This window comes from Rhea pennata, unplaced genomic scaffold, assembly GCF_028389875.1.
Source record: "Rhea pennata isolate bPtePen1 unplaced genomic scaffold, bPtePen1.pri scaffold_44, whole genome shotgun sequence".
NCBI lineage: Eukaryota > Metazoa > Chordata > Aves > Rheiformes > Rheidae > Rhea > Rhea pennata.
Genome location: NW_026907683.1, coordinates 1,458,316 through 1,477,985, shown reverse-complemented (window position 1 = coordinate 1,477,985; position 19,670 = coordinate 1,458,316).

Genomic DNA, 19,670 nt, shown 5'->3' with positions numbered 1-19,670 from the left:
ATGGGCAGAACCCCTCCTCAGTGGTGGCTAGCCTTGGTCCTGGCTCTGCTCTATCTGTGGCGGGAGGCAAGGAACTCCATGTTGGGGAGCACCACTCAACCACTGTCCCAGCCCATGCCATAGGAGATGCTGTCCTGGGCTGTTCCCTGTGCAGGGATGGGGAGCTGTTACAGGTTTCACATGGGTTTGTGCTTCCCAAGGAACACCTTTTTGCTTAAAAAATGCAGTTAGCCAAATTGTAATTAGAGAATACCTTCACCTGCTTTCTTGTTTGGATGCCAGAGGATTAATAGCTGAATTAAAAAACAACTACAAAAAAAATCCACTCCAAATTTTGTCTCTCTTGCCTCTACTAGCTAACTGTGCATTGAAAACTTCTCCATGATTGTTAATCATCAAGGAACAAATCTAGTACCTAAGCTCCGAGGGAATTAAAAGGGGGGGGGGATGAATTTCCCAAAGGGAATATTCTACTCCAAAAAAGAAGTAACCTTTTTAAATGAAGCTTAAAAATTATCTGAACACAAGAGAAGTGAGGCTAAGTTAGCTTCTTGGTTTTAGGAGGCAAGATTTTCATAAGCTAGCAGGGCAATTTATAACGCCTCCTTATCAAACATCTCTAGAATTAAAGCTCAATGAAGTGATCATTAAGATACAGAGATAAAGTGGTGGCCTTTGCCATTCCTTAGTTTGCCTGTGTTATACTTACTCTCCTGGTTGCCCTTTAGTTTGAACCTTGAAGGCAGCTCCAAAGGGAGCAGGTAGGGCTCAACTGACCAGACCGCGGTTTGATGGGCAACTTCTGTTTTTAAATTTAACTAAGGTCTCTCAAGTTACATGCAGTGTGCTCTCACTACCATGCTGATAGTGAAAAGTTAACCTCCTCCTCTGGTGATAATTTGAGGGAAAGTTCTCTCACTTCCCAGCAAGCTTGCGGGGAGCATCTGTGCTGGGCACCTGCCTTCCCAAAAAGGGTGGGCAGGAGCTGTGGGCATAGAAGCAGTGCCTGAAGTTACCTTGTGATACACTCCAACAAGCAATCCTTTCTGCCCCTGCAACTAGCAAAATGGGGTTCATACCCACAGAGCCCTTGGCTGAGCAGCTCTGCTCATGTGGACACACCAGCACTGCACAGCACTTGTATAAATCCACAGATCTGCATTTACCCCTCCAGCCTTTGCACTTCCTTGCCCACAGCCCTCTGCAGCCCATTACCCTCAACAGGCACACATGAGTGCTGTCTGGTCCACATTTACTGCACACACCAGGCAGATTGTGGTGCCATTCAGAGGGCCATTGACAGGCTGGAGAAAGGGGCAGAGAGGAACCTCATGAGGTTTGGCAATGGGAAATGCCAAGTCCTGCACAAGAGAAGAAAAATCCCCAGGCATCAGGACACGTTGGGGACTGACCAGCTGAGGAGCAGCTTTCCAGAGAAGGACCCAGGGATCTGGGTGGACAAGTTGGCCATGAGCAAGCAACACGTCTGTGTGACAAAGGCAGCCGACAGTGTGCTGGGCTGCATTAGGAAGAGCATTGTCAGCAGGTTGAGGGAGGTGATCCTCCCTTTCTGCTCAGCACTGGTGAGGCCACACCTGGAGTGCTGTGTCCAGCTCTAGGCCCTCTTCATAGAATGGTAAGGTTGGAAGGGACCTCTGCAGATCATCTAGTCCAACCCTCAGCATAGCCCATACGGGGACTGAACCCGCGACCTTGGCATTAGCAGCACCATGCTCTAACCAACTGAGCTAAACCTGCTCTTGTGCAAGAAAGACATGGACCTGCTGGAAAGAGTCCAGTAAAGGGCTGTAAAGATGTCTGGAGCATCTCTCATCCAAAGAGAGGCTGAGAGAGATGAGACTGTTTAGCCTGGAGGCAGGAACTGATGGCAGTGCACGGACTGCTATGAGCAAAGGAGTTGGCCAACATGGCAGCAGAGACAAGAAGGTGTTCCACTCTCAGATGGGTTTCCCAAAGGAGGAAAAGGAAGTACAGGAGGTCTTGTATCCGGATGCACATCAACAGAAATGCCAGGACTAAGGAAAGTGCAGAACAGACTCATGGACACCCCTTCTGCCCACTCCTGGTCTAGCACTAGTCTTTACTTCTTCACATCAGGAAACTGTTTTCCCAAAAGAAACTAAACAATCCCCCAACACCTACAGTACTTGCACCAGACCAAGCGAGCACCCCCAGCACTTGGTGCTCTGACCTCAGCTGAGCAGCTGCTTTTCCCAGGCTCTCTGACTCAGGAGAGAGAGTGAAATCCTCCCACAAGGGCAGCCCGAGCAACAAGTACATGGGCAAATTCAGCTGCACAAGGTAGATGAGGCGGTTGCTGCATCCAGGCCCCTCGGCTGTAGTCCTTCAACCTCCTGTCAGCAGCATCACAGATGCCTCCATCCTGTTATCCTGACTAGCGATTTCTTCTTCTTAATGCACATGGCATGAAAAGAACAGATCTGGAATTAAAACCCCTCTTTCTTTCCCTTCCACATCCACAAACACTGAAAACAACCGAGACAATCTAGATGTTGCTAGCAACCCTCTGGTTTCTTCATTGTTTTCTCTGAACAGTTGTTTTGAGTGTGAGTTTTGTTGTTTTCACAGAATGACAAAATAGATGATATTGGCAGGGACCTCTGGAGATCCCCTGGTCTAACCCCCTTGACCAAGCAGGGGGGGCTTAGAGCAGGTTGTCCAGGACTGGGTCAGGCAGGTTTGGAGTATCTCATCAAGCCAAGACTTCCCACCGTCTTGGGGAACCTCTTCCAGCACTTACCTACCCTCAGAGTGAAAAAGTGTTTTTCTGCCCTCAGGTGGAAAGTCATGATTTGCCATTTTGTGCCCATTGCCTCTCTTCCTCTTGCTGGGTGCTAGAGAACCACTCAGAGTCATGATCTCCATCTTCCTTACACCCTCCCGTCAGACATTTAGATACCTGGAAAGGATCCCCACCAGCAGTCTGCTTTACAGCAGAAACAGTCCCAGCTTTCTCAGTGTCTCCTCCTATGGGAGATGCTCCAACCCTTCAGTCATCTTTGTGACCCCACAGCACCAACATCTCTGACACTCACAGCAACAATAGACATGACCCAGGGAAATGAGGAGGGCAAACAGGGACGGGTTTGCAGCTACAGATACAGAACAAACCTCTCCTCAAGGACTGTTAGAAAGAGACAATCCACACAACCACAAGAAATGATCTTACAACCACAAACAGCAGCCATGGGCCTGGCACTGGCCCAACAGACACTACGGCAAAAATGACTTCACTGGCCGGCACTGACCTGTCGGACTCTGCAGCATAAGGGACCTCACAAGCACAAACACCAGCCGTGTTACTAGCAGTGACCTATCTGGGCCTCAGGCAGAAGTAACCAAACAGCCTGATAGAGCAGACACGGCCATAGCACTGGCCTGTCAGGGCCTCAGGCAGAAGTGACCCCACTGCCACAAACCATAGCCATGCACCTATAAGAAACCCATGAGGCACTCAGGTAGAGGCGATCTCACAAGCAGCCGTGGACCTAGCACGAGCCTCTGCGGCACGGAGGTCCAAGTGACCTCACAACCACAAGCAGCAGCCAGGGCCCAGCAGCGACCCATCCGGCACGGAGGAAGAAGTGACCCCAGAAACACAAAGAGCAGCCATGTGAGCAACGCTGGCCTAACAGACACACTGAGGCAGAAGTGACCTCACAGCTACAAACAGCAACCAGGGGCCTGCCAGTGACCCCTAACAGGGTCCCTGCTGCACAAGCCACCTCACAACCACAGACAGCAGCCATGCGCCTATCACTGGCCTATGAGGGCCTGAGGCAGAAGGGGCCTCACAAGCACAAAGAGCAGCCGTGGGCCTGCCAGGGCCCTGTCAGGCAGAGAGGCTGAACTGACCTCACAGCCACAGAAAGTAATAATGTGTCTCCTTGTTGTCTGTCATTTACAGATGCAGAAGCGTTTCAAATATGTATCAAAGGAATTTAATTGCAGCTTGCCTATCCCGTTCTCAGGAAGTGGTGACTTCACAGTCTTCATCAAAGCCACCTGCTGGCATATCGGACAGCACGGCAATAGCGACCTCACAAGCAAAAGCAGCAGCTAGGTGCCTACCGCTGGCCTCTCACATACTTAAACAAAAGTGTCCTCACACTCTGCATTGAAGCCATGCTCGTGCTGCTGGCCTCTCATGGACAGAGGCACAAAAATCTCAGAAGCACAAACAGCACTAATCTCTATACTGCGCCTCTACCAGGTACTCGTGCAGAACCAGAACTCAGAACCAGAAACAGCAGCAATGGGTCTGCTGATGGCCTGTCAGATTCTTCAGCAGCAATGATGCCCTAGTTAGATTCCCGGGGGCCAAATGTCCTGTTTGGCAAGCCAGCACAAACTCTCTCTCACACACAAACACTCTTCAGCAGCAAGCAGTTTATTAGTAGATACTTACAAACAGACGGACTCGATGGTAGTCTCAAGAAGGACCACTGCAGTGCTTGTCCCGATCATCTGCATGATGAGAGAGAGAGAGTCAGCAGGCACAATCTTTTCAGGCATCCCCGAGGAGGCAATGTGGCCCTCTGCTGTGTAGCAGCCTCTCTCTCCTCTGGAAAAATTCCGGTATTTATGATTATTGATGGTAGGTGGGAGTCCCGGCACATGGGGCCAACAAGTGCAGGGAGTCTAGCCCAACTCTGCCCTGCTTGTGTAACCAGGCTATGATACTGCTCACACGTGCAGACTTATTTCAGGGGCCTCATTGACTTTGGGGGTCACTATTTCACTACTCTTCAACTGGAGACCTTCATGTTGACTGCTTCTTATGGTTATTCTGTGGCTGGGAGCCACCTAATCTATATGTAACCAAACGCTGTTCTTTCTCACAGATTTCCAAGATCTTGTTAGTTACTTACTTGTATTCTGCTTAACACAGCAGTACTGTTCTAGGCACTACAAAGTTACAATACTAGACCATTCTCACCAAGTATCAGGTAGTATAGATACAAAAGTTACAACACGGACCATTCCCACCAACTATCACCTAGTACAGATACAAAGGACAACAGAATCTGCATCCAAGGCATGTGCTTCCATGTTGCTGGACTACCAGGCCCTAAGCACAAAGGCAAAAGGAACCATGTGCTTGATGTTGTCTAATCAGGTACTGAAGCAAAAGTCACCTCACAAGTACAAAAAAGGAGCACTGTGTCCACTAGTGGCCTAGCAGACACTGAGGCCAAATGTCACTACCAACACAAACATCAGCAATATGCATCAAGCGGGACTGGCAGCTCCTGAGGCTGAAGTGACGTCACAGGCATCCATGGAGCCATAGATCTGCCTGGCCTGTTAGGAACTCAGGCACAATTGACCTAAACAAGTACAAACAGCAGCAAGGGGCCTGCTCCCCATTCATGAAGCACTGAGACACAAGGGACCTCACCATCTGCACCAAAGCTAGGGGCATACTGTTGGCCTACCAGGTTCAGAGGCACAGCTCACCTCTCAAGCACAAAGGGCATCAAGGTGCCTGCTGCTGGTCTTTCTGGGACTGAGTCACAAGTGACCTGAAAAGTGCAAACCTTCACGGAGGAGAAGCTCACCTGCGCCACTCTCATGGCCCTTCATTACGCTGTTACCACTACAAACATAACAGTCTCCTGCAAACGGCTTTCACCTACTGGCAAGGCTCTCTCCAAGACACGGGACATCTCCACTCTGTCACCCTGGGCACAATCTGTAAAAGGGAACAATTGGTCATGCCTTTCCATTATTACCATCAAGTCTGAGCTGTGAGCCTTTGCCCTGGAGCACTTACACATTGTTCACTGCCTTCCCTTGCCTCCTCCACCCAGATACACAGAGAATCTATTGTGCTAACATCAAAGGTGGCCAAGGACCTCTGGGCTCGCAAGGTGTGTGCAAATGATCAGCACAAGATCAGACACAGTGCTGGCTCCTTACATGATGCAGCTGTTCTCACTGGGCAGCACCCTGCTGTCTTTAGGCAGAGGAGGTTGCTCCTTTCCCCATCCCTCCCCTCAAGAACCTCCACCTAGGGTGGGGAGAAGGGCTTTAGTTTACTAATGCAAAGTTAGATATACAATGTAGGAACATCAGAGAGTCCTGAAGGCCTCCTGAGCCCAAAGTAAACTTATAGTGCACATCCTTTATCAAACCTATCCTGTTTAACGCCTTACGAGCATAGTTCGGCTTGCAAAGAAGAAGTTGTTTTATGCAAATAACTATGAGCCTCTTCAGTATTATGGTCCTCATCTTTTCAGATACTCGTCTCTTACCTAAGGGAGTCATTTCTGACTTGGCAGTTCAGATGTCCATCTCAGCTGAGCATATTTTGCAATGTGTCACTAGGTTTTTGGAGGCCTGCAGTTTCTGCAATTCTTGCCAGGGTCCCCAGACAGAATGCTTACTAAACTCCCACTTTCAGCTGATCAGATACAAGTAACCTTCCCATCAACAGCCAAGCCATGTGGCTACTGCTGGTCTGTCAGCTGCTAAGGCAGGAGTGACCTCACACACACATGCCTCAGCCATGACCTTGCTGCTAGCCTGTCCGAGGCTGAGGCAGACACAACTTCCCAAGCAAGAACATAAACCCTGTCTGTCATAGAAACTGCAAGGCCAGGAGCAACCACATGTGGGTTTGGTAGGTGATTATTAGGACATCTCTAGCTGAGCAGCTGACAGCTGCTCTGATGAGCCTTTGGCTCATGCCTGAGGTAATTGTTTGCAAGATCACTTCTGCCTAAGGACCTGGTAGGCCACCATGAGGCACAGGGCCAGGATGCTGATAGTGAGGTATTTAGAACTGAGTATCGGGCATACCAGAAACAGTTGCATGGCTCGAATGCTGACTGAGAGATCACTTGCACCTCAGCCTCTAAGAGGCCAGCTGCAAGCACGTGGCTCAGGGGATAGTTATGGTGTGATTTCTGCCTGAGCACCTGACTGGATGGAAGCCAAGACCATGCTAAGGTTGTTTCCATAAGGGAAGGTGAAAGATCATCAGCAGGCCCATTGGCTTGGTAGGCAATTAGGAGGTCAGTTGCATCTGGTCAGCTGATGCAGCTCCTGGTCACCAGGAGACTGGTGGCTGGAGACGTTTTTATGAGATTTATTGTTTGTATGTACTGCCATAGGGCAGTAAGAGGCACACAGCCATGAAGGTGCCGGTGAGGTCACTTCTGTGTCTGCAGGTGCCGGACCATGAGCAGGCACATAGGTGGGAAAGTGACTGTGATGTCACTTCTGTGAGTGAAGCTGATAGGCCAGCACTTCCCTCCTGTCTGGGATGAGTGGTTGTGAGGTCACGCCTGCCTGAGTACCTGATAGGCTGCCGCCAGGCACAGGGCTGGGATGTTGGGTTCTGTGGTCATTCCTTTCCGCGGTGCGCATGACTTACTCCGTACAGAGAGTGAGGAGTGGCATGGACAGCCCTGGGCAGGGAGTGTTCGGGGGGCCACTGAGCTCTGCGCAAGACACACAAATATCTTTTTAATGGTGCAGGCATGATTGTAAAAGAAAGGCTACTGGATCTTTTGAGGGCGATTTTTTTTTTCTTTAAAGGAAAGTGATTTCCAGAATTGGGGTGGACTGCAGTCACAGCAATACAGACAGCTGGTGCCATTGTAGGTGCCCTGTTCTCCTCTGCCCAGCCTTCATCTGCAACTCCGAGGGGCTCCCACAGGTCCTCCATGAGAGATGCCAGGCCCAAGCAGCTACCTCAGATACACTGGGGCCTCCCCAAGTGCCCCTGGGTGCCTGTGCTCAGACACCTGAGCTGTGCCTGGAAAGGTGAAGAATTGTTTTCAACATTTAAAGAAAAGATAGGAGCACCTTTTCCTCAGCTGAAATGGCTGAATAGTTTTAATAAAATGTCAACATTTTCCCATGAAAGCACACTGGAAATTTTCAGGAAAGATATTAATCTCAGGAGAAGAAGTACTGCTCTGCCCCTTGCCTTGCATTACCACTGATCGGGCTATAATGCTGTCGATGTAATCTCACTGATCTTTCACATATTTGCACCTGTCCTCATCAAAGTGGTCATGTGTAAAGTTCCCTTTATATCAGACTATCTGGACTATCTGGAAAACTTTCTGTAACTTTCCAGTTTTCCTCCTCCCCTTGCTCATTATCCATCAGATACCGCTCAGCTCTCCAGTTGCTGCTTTGAGCCTCAGGGAGCCTCAAACTTGCCTTGTCTTTTGAGGAGTCTGATTGTCTCCTTAGTCTACTCTGTAGCAGTGCTTCTGTCTATCCATTTCTACCTACCAGTCAAAAACAGTCCAAGGAAGGTAATTTCTTGTGGAAAGTGGCCCTCACTGGAGGCAGCTTGGACTTAACATACAGTAGAGGAGTGCATTTGCCTTTGTATTAAACTGTATCTTATTTTATTTTTGTTTGCAATTAAGAAAAACCCTCCTATGTCTGCAGCCAACTCTCTAAGGAGGGCAGGTGGGAATTGGTGCATAGGAGCCGCAACATTCAGCTACAGATTCAAATGGAAACAGGCTAGGTTTTAACAGGAGTGATGTAAGTCTCCAGTGGCTGATGAGAGAACTGGCAGGGTTGGGAGGTGAGGAGGAAGGTTGTCTGTAACAGGTCACATATTGAAAATACTGCTTTTTCCTCATGTTCCGGTTTTATTGTGGTAGAGACAGTCTGCCCATTGCCTCTTGTCCTGTTGCATGGCAGCACTGAACAGAGTTCGGCCCCATCCCCTTGACACTCCCCTCCACCCCCCCTCCCTTAAGGTATTTGTGGACATTAATAAGATCCCCTCTCAGCCTTCTCTTCTCCTGGCTAACCCCCCCCCTCAAACTGCCTGCCCCCTGCCTACCGCCCCTACCAGCCCGATTTGCCCCATGGCTCCCGCTGCCTCAGCTGCCTCAGGAGCCCCAGCCCCTGGCTGCCCCTGGGCATGGAGACTCCCCACCAGCTTCCCTATTTCAGACCTACACGGGGAATCCCTGGCTCAGAGGTGGCCCTTCATGGGTCACCCTTGTGTAATTAGCTAATGAGCAGCCCCCCACACCTCCTAGCCAGCCCCACAGAGGCCTCACTGCAGTGAGCTGCAGCAGAGACCGACCGGGGTGATGTCAGGGCCCTTTGTGACCTCCACTGTCCCCCCCACTGTGACTTCAATGGTCCCTCATGGTGTCACGTAATGCCCCACAGCATCGCCTCAGTGTGAGGGGAGGGGGACGGCTAGGATCTCCCAGGGAGCTCCCTCAGCCATCCCACGGTGTGGCCCCACGGTCCTGTGAAGGCCCCCCTTTCACCACTGCTCCTTCGTGTCCTGCCTGAGCCCCAGAGCTGGCATGGCAGGGAGACACCCCAGCCACCCTGCGGCAGTGTGGGGTGAGGATGAGGACCATCCCCCCAGCCATCCCATGGAGGCCTGGGTCAAGGAGGAGGCCAGACCCCCCAGATGCCCAAAAGAGGCTTGGGTTGATGATATGGAGAGACGCCCTGGCATCTCCATGAGAACTGGGGTCACAGAGGAGGATGGACCCCCGAGCTGCCCCATGGAGGCCTGTGAGGAGGCTGAGCAGGCAGATGTGGTCCTTATGGCCATTGAGGGCATGAAGGACAGCAGTGCCTACAACACCTCAGCGGCAACACACGTGCTCGAGGATATGATGGGATACTGCGCTGCCAAGCCAGAACACGTAAGCCTCCAGCCCACTGGTGATGACCCCCAAGCACGGGGCTCTAGAGCACAATTTGTCTGGCAAAGGGGTTTCCTGTGGCAGCAGGCTGGTGCCAACCCGTCTTTCTTCCAGTTGCAGCTGACTGTGGCACATATCTATGAGCACCTGCCAGGCATCAGTGAGGCCGCAGCCCGGGACATGCTCAAGACCTTCCTTCTCCGCCTGACATGCCACTACCCCAGCGAGGTGGTCACTGGCCTGCTGAGCTGCTCCCCGACCTGTGACAGGTACACTTCCCCTGGTGCCAGTCTGAGTGCAGCAGCCGCAGGGCTGCAGCTCTGCTCCCTCCAGGCCTCACGGATCCGCCGGGTGGGCCAGCGCTGGCAAGGGTCAGCAGGATGCCACAATGCTGACCTGACCCTTTCTGGTTTGGACTCACAGTGTTGCCATGGCCATGTGGGAGGTGATGGTCTCCCAGTCTTTGACAGCAGAGAAGGTGCTGCAGGAGCTGCTCTGTGTGCTGCAGGAGTGGCCCTTCTGCAAACCGGGCACCACCATCAAGGACCTCAGCTGCATCCTCCCTCTGACCGTGAGTTGCCCCACAGGCTTGCTGGCTGAGCAAAGCCTCCCCGTGCATGCAGCTGTGGCACTAGTGAGGGCTGCCATTGGTGTCTTTGCAGGCAACCCGGGCACTGAACATCATCCTCCTGCAGCACACGTGCAAGCAGCCGGTGAAGGCACTCTTCCCCCGCCTCTACCTGGCGCTCTTCTTCCAGCTGTCCTTTACCATCGGCCATGCGCAAGAGGACATCCCTGCCTTCAGCCGCGAGGGCAAACTCATGCCTCACAGGCCTGTCAGGTACCCTGTCCACCTGGTCTGTCCCCCAGTGCCCATGCTGGAGAAGGGGATGACAGATCAGTGCTCTTCTCCCTGCACAGGGTGGTGGTGCAAGCCATGCAGGCGTTGTTGTGCTGCAGTGGCTATAGGGAGCAGGTCACTGCCATGCAGCAGCGGGGTGGCTGGGACATGATCAGCCAGCCTGAGACTCACCTCACGGGGGTTACCTTGCTGGCCAGGTAAGCCCCTTCCGGTCCTTACTCCCCATCCCACCATGGGGTCCCAGTGCACTTTGCCCATCGGTCTTGGCCACCACGGTGACTCTCCTGCCCATTGCCAGGCAGATGCAGGGCAACCCCCTGGAGGAGCGTACTGAGGTCTTCCTGAACCTGAGCGTGGCCCTGAGGGGCAAGGACAGGTGCCAGGAGACCCCTTCTATGGCCTTCTTCATCGAGGTAGGCTGTGAGGTGCTGGCATGAGTGGGAAGGGGTGGCTGGTGACAGCAGAACTAGGACTCTGCTGGTGCCCCTCTTAGTCCCCAGCTGTCCCCTGTGTCTCACGCACCCTCTGTGCTGGCCCTCAGCACTCCGTGTGCTCTGAAGAAAGGCCAGAGGGCTGCAGATGGAGCCAGGCTGAGGGGATGGGGACATGGGGATGGCGCTGAGGGCACAGGGATGGGGTGGAGGGGTTGTGCACAAGGGGGCAGTGATGAGGGGATCCAGCTCGAGCTGGGGCTGCCCCTGGGGCTGGGGCTGGGGCTGGGGCTGGGGCCAAGTGGGAGGTGGCAGTGGGAATGCCGTGCTACGTGCTGGGGTCCTGGTCCTAGCTGTGGCCACTGGTCCCTGTGCCACCCTGGCCCTGTGCCGTTGCAGCTGCTGCAGTGCCCTGATCTGTGCGCGGCAGATGACGAGGTGGCACTGAGCCTCTGCCAGGAGCAGCTGGGCAACGAGCGCCGAGTCATGCGCTGGCTGGCGCTCCGCGGCCTCCTCTTCCTCTCTGAGAGACCCGCCACAGTGAGTGAGCGCTTGCCGCCTGTGCCTCTGTACAGAGCATTTCCACCATCAGTGGTCTGAGGAAAATGCTGCATGTCTCGCTGCAGGCTAGGAAGATGCAGAAGCTGATCCCGGACGTGGTGAAGCAGCTGCAGGACGCTGACGGGGAGACAGATGCCAAAGCGCTGGTGGTGCTGAGTAACGTGCTGCACCACATCACCCCATCGCAAAGCAGCCACTTCGCTGTGCAGCTGGCCCATGACCTTCTGCCCCTCTTCCCCAGTGTGAGGATGGCGGCAGGGAGCTGGTAGGGAGCCCTTTCCAGTTACTTCCCATCGCCCCTGCTGACGTTGCCGTGTTTGGCCCAACAGGAGGTCAGAGCGGTGCGGGAGCTGGCCATGCAGCTCTTTGGGGAGCTGCTGAGCCGGGCAGCAGGCAGCGAGAGGCAGCAGATGAAGCAGGTGGCACGCCAGGGACTGCTGCCCCTCTTCCTGCATCTGAGTGACCCACACCCCGGGGTGGCACAGGTACAGGGCACTGTGGCAGGCTGTACGGCCACCCGGGGGACACTCTGGGCGGCGGCTGTGGGGTGTCCCTGGCCTGGCCGTGGTGCCATCACCCGTCTCCCCACTCCTCCCAAGGTGGCCCAGGCAGCCCTCGTGGACGCTGCAAAGCTCCTACACTGGAAGCAGCTCCGGAAGCTGGCCGAGAGAGCACAGATCTGGGGTATTGGCGAGTACCTGGTAAGGAAGCCCCAGCAGCGCCAGGCCTGTCCCGGAGGTGCTGGCCCCTGTCCCGCTGTTGCCAGCACCTCTCCTGGGAGCCAGCCCCCGTCCCAGCAGTGCCAGCATCTGTCCTGCAGGTGCCAGCCCTTGTCCTGGAGGTTGCTTCTCCTGGGACAATTTGCAATCTGACTGCTTGCAAAGCCAGTGCCAATCCCTGTCCCAGCTATGCCAGCATCTTCCCTGGAGGTGCCGGCCCCTACTGAAGCAGGGCTAGCTCCTTTCCCAGAGGTGCCAACCACTGCCCCAAAGATGCCAGCATCTCTCCTGGCAGTCCTAGCCCCTGTCCTGGCGGTGCCAGCCACTGCCCCTTCTCTGCCAACATCTTTTCCATCAGTGCCAACACCTGTCCTGGCCGTGCCAGCCCCTGTCTTGGTTGTGCCCTCACCTGTCCTGGGAGGAGGGATAGACCCAGTGTTGCCAATGCCTGTCCTAGAGAGGGGATAGGTGTCCCACAGAGGGGAGCAGGCTCGGCGGTGCCAGCACCTTTACTGGGGGTCCCTGCAGGTGCGGAATGCCGGGCCGGTAGCCAGCGAGTATGTGAGCTGCAGCTGCCGGTACCTGGAGGATCCCCGGACGCCCCTGCGTGAGCAGGCGGCATACTTCCTCGGTGAGACCCCCTCGGGCACCCGCGACCCTCTCCTCAGCCCCAAGATCCTTCTCCTCAGCCCTCTTCCAAGAGCCTGTGTTCCCCTCCTCAATGCCCGTGACCCTCTCCCCAGCACTGGGTTCCTCTCCCCAGGCCTCACCCCTGAATGCCAAGGCCCCTCTCCCCAGCATGTGGGACCCACTTCCCACTCCCTAGGTCCTTCTCCATAACACCTGGGTGCTTCTCCCCAGCCCTCCTGGCCCTCTCCCAAGAGCCCATGTCCCTCTCCTCAGCGTCTGCGACCCTCTCCCCACCACCAGGTCCCTCTCCCAAGCCCCTGGATCCCCCTCCCCAGCCCCCACAACCCCCTCCTTAATGCCTGGATCCCTCTCCCCAGCACCTGAGACCCTCTGACCAGTCCTTTGGTCTTTCTCCATAATGCCTGGGCCCATCTGCCCAGACCCCAAGTCCCTCTCCCCAGCCCCTAGGTCCCTCTCCCCAGCACTAGATCTCTGCCCCAAAGTCCATGTCCCCCTACGCAGCCCCAGATCCTTCTCTCCTGGCCTGGCTCTCACCTTGTGATGGGTTGTGTGTGCTTAGGGCTTGCTGGGCGGCTCCTGGACTGGCACGGGGAGAACCTGGAGGAGATGTGCAGCTGTACGTAGGGCACGCAGGGCTGGCAGGGGTTGGTGAGGGGAGCCTGGGCCTGGAGATGCAGGGAATTTCTGGGGCATTTGAGGGCCAATGCTTTTGGCCAGGCAGAGAGCACCCGTGCCCTGCACAAGGCTGGAGGGCTGTTGCCTACCTTCCTGAAGGGAATTTGGGGAACATTTGGAGTATCACTGAGCACAGGCAGGTTTCCTGGTGCCTGGCTCCCCCTTGGCCCTCCCTCGAGGAAGGGCCTGGGGGCTCTGCTGATACAGGGCATGATCACCACTCTTTCCTCCCACCACAGTACTTCAGCGCTTGGAGAATGACAGCAGCCCCACAGTCCGCTTCCTGGCAACATACACAATCTTTGCCCTCCAAGAGCCCAGGAAAGCATCCCCGTCAGGCTTCACCATCCGAGTCCTGCTTGCTCGCCTGCGGAGAGCCTGGCAGTGGTGGCACCAAGGCTGAAGAACCAGTGTGGGATGAGCTTCCCATAATTCAGCATCCCCGAATCGCCGGTCCGCCTCCAGTGCAGAGCACATTCAGCAAAGCAGGTAGCTCCAGGCCACGTCTCATCGGACTTGCACAAGCATGAAGACGCCACAGCTTGCCTGGGAAGCCCTGTTTCTGCATTTGCTCATGCATATTAAAACAAGGCTTTTTCTTGTGTACATTTGGAAAGCTGGGGCAGGTGGGACTGGTGGGGGCTGCAGGTGAGTGTGGGAGGAAGAGTGCAGATGCCATGGAGAGGAGGTGGATGCAGCTGGAGAGCAGGAGGTGATGGAGGGCATGGGAGCGAGTGTGCCTTGTCGGGCCCTGTGGCGAATTCAAGGGTAAAGGAAGCAAGCTGGTGCACTCACAGCCACCTCTGGGGCATCTGAAGGTGTACGTGATCTGCCCTGCAGCCCCATTAGGACTCATCCATGTACCTTTCAGTGCACCTCAGGGCCTTCAGTGGGCCCTTGAGTGCACCCCAGGGCTCTCTGTGCGCCTTTCTGCATGTCCTATGCCCCTCCATGCAGCTTTTGGAAAACCCCAGTAGCCTCCATGTGCCTTTCTGTACACCCCTGGCCCTTCTGTGCACACTTCTGTGCAGCTCAGGCCCCTCTGAGTAGCCCTTTGGTGCTCCTCCGTATCCTGAGGATGGATGTACGAACCCCCACAGAGCCTCCACAAGCCCTGCTCCCCCTGTACAGCTGCCCCTGAGCCACAGGCTCTGCAGTCCTGAACGAGTCCCATGTCACCTCCAGCATCTCCCCAGACACCCATGTGCTGCGCGGGGCTCTGGATGTCTCCCGCAGCACGACATCAGCCTGATTTTGCCACTCCTCTGGGCTGTGGGTGTCCCCCACAGCTCTTCTGGGATGAGGGTCTTGACGAGGTCAATGCTTCCACAATGCCTCTTCTGGTGTCCCCCACAAGTTGCTCCATGCCTCCTCCTCTTCCGTTCCCCCAGGGCTCTTCCTTGCATGCCCAGAACCATGTGCAGCATCAGCATCCAGATGTATGCAGCACCCCTTGGGCATGGACCTCCTCCTCCTCCTCAGCAGGGCCTGCTGAGGGCCTGAACATGCCCTTTAGACCCTAAATGCCTCCAAACTTTGCTACAGCACCCTCACCAACTCCAGAGCCTCCCTGAAGCCTATCCCAGGGCCTTAAACACCCCCAAAGCTGCCCCCAAACCCTGCCCCAACAGCAGCAAGCTAGCCTTTCAGTATGCTTTATTCTCAAAAGACAGATATCACTGGAATGAAACAGGGCAAAGAGCAGGGACCAGCCCCGCAGCTCCATCCCCTGCTTGTCTCTGACAACGGCATGGCTGGATGCCAACACACCTCCGGTTAACCTCACACTGCTCTAGGATCCTCCTTGCTGCCCAAGCAGGGACAGGAGGTGAGAAGAGGGAAGAGAGGCCTGGGAGCGCTGCAGGATGAGCAAGCAGACTGGACTGATGAGGAAGGGCCTTTACAGGTGGAGGAGCTGGAGGAAACCCCTCCTCATACATGACCTGGGTCATACGTAGCCTCAGGAGACTCTTCACAGACAGAGATGTGCCACCAGAAGGTGCCCCGTTCGCCTGACATCAAGGCCAGAGATGTTGCCAGGGAGGCAGCCAGCAACACGGAGAGCACGCCTCTCGACCCAGCAATGCCCAGAGGAGCCGAGCCAGTGGCATCTCCTTTGGCCAATGGCTTTCAGGATGCAGGGGACAGCATGTCCCTTGCCCCATCAGCAAGCACAGGAACAAAGCCAGAGGCCTCCCCTGCAGCCAGAGGTCCTCAGGAAACAGGGGGAAATGTGACTCCCTCTCCAACAGTTCCTGCAGAAGCTCTGCCAGAGGCCTCTCCCTTGACCGGAGGCTCTTGTGATAAGAGCTACAGCCTGCCTTGAAGCACCATTGCTCATGGAAGTAAAACCATCAGCTTGTCCCTTGGCTGGAGGCCGTCCTCATCAGGTCAGCAAGGAGCACATCACCAGCACCCACCATCAAAGGGAGCTGCTGTGCGAGCTGTGCCTGCGGTGTGCAGCGTGAGTGCAGAGAGCTGCCCCATTGCATGGGACCCTCCTGCCCATGGTGCCAAGCGGTGACCCCCAGCCATTTACCCTCTCCCATATCTCCTGTGGGGGAGATGCCCGGTCCTCTCCGTTTCCAAGTGCCAAAGGCACAGGGCTGACGTCTCCTCCGCCTGCTGTACCGCCTTCAGCCCTGGGGCATGGAGGCCGAGCAAGGAGGGAAGGGGTGGCCCCAGCACCAGCCCCCTCCCACACCCAGTGGGCAAGCCATGTACCCTTTCTGCCATGTACCCGGCTGCCTCCATTCCTTCCTGCCTCTTGTGGCCCCCAGCCCAGCCCTGCTGCTACAGCCCCACAGCAAGCCTTGTCCCATTGCTGTGTCAGCTGCAGGTCCCATCCCTTGGGGCTCGCAGCCATTGGCAGCATCCCCCCACCCCAAACCCTTTCCCCTCATACATCCCAGGGCACCAAGATCCTGAGCATCACCAGCTGATGGCACACGGCTGTACATTCTTGCTCTCCCCAGGCAGGTTGCCTCTGAGCCCAAAGATGAGGAGAAGTCATCCTCTTCCTTCAGGCACACACCAGAGGCTGAACCAGGAATGTATGCAAAGTGAGAGCTCTTCTGGGACTGACGGCCTTGTCCCAGCACAGCAAGCAGCACTGAAATGCACAGCAGTAAGCGCTCTGGAGTTGGCTCTGCCGAGGCCACAACCCCTTGGGAAAGCCCTTGGTGGCAGGGCACAGGCAGCTGCTTGCCCTGTGCAGCCTCTTGCCCACTACTCTCCTTCCCACACTGGCATCACCTCCCTCAGGGACACCTCAGCCCCCAGGCAATGGCCCTCGGTGCTCAGGACTCTGAGCTTTGGGCTCTGCACAGAGCTTTCTGCTGCTGTTGTGTCACAGGGCAGCGAGAGGAACAGCATGGATGCAAGTGCCACACAGGTCCTCTGAGACTGGGGCTGGTGCACAGCAAAGAGGCAGAGTGATGGAGGCTGTGTCCTGGGTGCGAAAGAAATGCATCGTGTCCCATAGTACCCACATGCCCACACAAACTCTAGTCAGCAACAGCCATTTTCTGCTTCAGATAAAACCCTCGGAAGCTTTTTCTCCTCATGCTACTTGGTGTCAGGCAGATCTCCAGACAGGCTAGTGCAGACAGTGCCAATGAAGCCAGTGGGGCCTGGCAAAAAAGCCACTCAACCAGCCACAGAGCAGCTGGGGTGGGAAGGGCCTTCTGGAGGTCTCTGCTCCAACCTCCTGCTGCAAGCGGAGGCCATCAGAGGGAGTTTCCCAGGGCCTGGCAGGGTCGAGCTCTGACTGTCTCTGTCAGACCACCCATAAGCTTCAAAGGCTTTTCGCACTCTCTGTAGGGCATTTTCCCTGCTGCTACTTGTGTCATTGGCCTCACCTCACACATCCTGTGCTCCAGCTCTCAAACAGCTCAAGGGCTTCCCCTGGGCTCACACCGGTGTGCCCCATCAGTCTGAAGCTTGGGACTCTAAACTGGACTCCATGTCCAGATGTGGTCTCTCCTGTGCCCTCTTACCTTATTCGAGTCTCCAAATCCCACAGGACACTCAAATGCCCAATTACCCCAAATATACCAGTAGTTCATATGCTGAGACTTCCGATCCTCCAAAAAATGAGGAAGAAATGTTCTTAACAGTGGAGTGCCCAGGTTCTGCTAACAGTTTGAAACAATCAAACAAGAAAGGCATTTCTGCCTGTTGCCAAGTGGCTAGAGCCGGATGTACCTGGGCTCGCTCCAGGGCGAGAGCTCCACGAAACTTCTTTTTTATTCTATCTCAGATAGTGTGGCCAGAATTATGATTTTTTAGTGATAGAACATGTATTTGCAAGTTTAACTTGTTCATTAAAGCATTAGAACAAATGCTCAAGCACACTAAAGGAGGGAAAAAAAACACCCTACGAAAATGACTCTTTCCATTGGCTTCAGTGGCTCTGGGGTGAAGCCTGAGTTTGGTTTGAAAGAGGAAAGAGTAAGGCTGGATGACCTGCGAGTGACTATAATCTGCTTGATGGCTTCTGTGCTTTTCAGGGATATTTCTTCTGATTGCTCCTCAGCCTACAATGCACTCTATTTTTCCCTTTGCTGGGCACTCCAACCAAGACTTCAATCTGGGACCTTAAAAGTCCTGGCTGGCTGAAGACTACAAGATGCCGCTAATGTTTGGCTCTCCCTTTTTTAGCCAGAGAGTCTCTTTGCTCTCTCAGAGCACCCAAACTGAGATGCCTTTCCACTGGGAATCGATACCTGCTCAGCCCAAGGTTTCAGCCCTATGGGACTCAGCCCCAGGCTGAAAAGCTGCACACGGGGCTCTGTAACTCCCCTGAGCACAAGGGACTGGAGTCACATCATGGCAACCATAGAAATGGCCCTAGAAGCCGATCCTGCAACATCTGACCTGAATGAGACCTCCTGTATTTCTCTGTCCGTCTTAAATGTTCTTTCTAGCTCCTTAGCCCTGGGGAGAAGTCTCAGCTCCTGGACCAGTGCAGAAGGCACCAGTACCTGCCGGTCCTATTGCTACACTCAGATTTTCACGCTGTTGAACTAAACCAAGTCTCCAAGTGACCAGCCCTGTGGTATAACTGCCCAGGTGTCCACACTTCTCTCCAGTGCAGAAAAATGGACTGCAGTCCTGCACCTTTTCAGTTCCAGGCTCTGGACACATGGAGTGGCAGAGCTATGGGAACAGTGGCCACATACCCCCTGAAGCCAGCTGGATGGGCACAGATGGGACCCGGCCCTTCCTGCCACGTGGAAAGCCCAGAGGACAGCACCAACTATCATTTATGTTCCATACATGCAAGGATGGTGGAAGGAGGCTGTTGGAGAATCCCTGGAAGCGCCGTTTACAACTTTCTTATAGACAGGTCCTTTCCATCGTTTCAGAGGAGGCTTTTGGCCAGAACACAGAAAAAACGTGAAAGACAGAACTACCCTGCAGTGCCATCTTGAGTGTGAGTGATTTCTTCATTTTCTTCATCAGTTCTTTAAGTTTCTGTCTTGTTCTTTCCTCCTGGCGAGTTCCTATGCAGCTCATGATAAGAAACATCAAGGAGCAGTCATAAAAACGCCGAGAATCTGACACATGCTTGGTGCATACACAGTAACTTTATGAAGGCTCTCCATATGCACAAAAGATTAGCATACAGTGGTCGTATTAGGCAGAAAGCAAGTAAGGATCACTGGAATGCCGCTACATAGTCCTTGTTCTTGTTTTCAAAAGAGATGGTTTTGGCCTGGATGCATGGATATAATGTACACAAGCAGAAGGCCTGTCCTTTGAAACTCAGTTCACGGCCTACCTTGTCTCTCTCTGTTAACATGTTGATCCATGGCCCAGGACACGTCCAAAAAAAGGACGCAAGACATCCAGAGAGAACACTGACATGTACGAATCTATCTTTGCTCTTTATCCTAAAGCTCACCAAATCACATAATGGTTGAGCATGGAAGGGACCTCTGGAGATCATCTAGTCCCACCTCCCTGCTCAAGCAGCATCACCTAGAGCACGTGTTGCCCAGGAACCTGTCCGCATGGCTTTGAATATCTCCAAGGGGACTCCACAACCTTTCTGGGAAACCTGTTCCAGTGC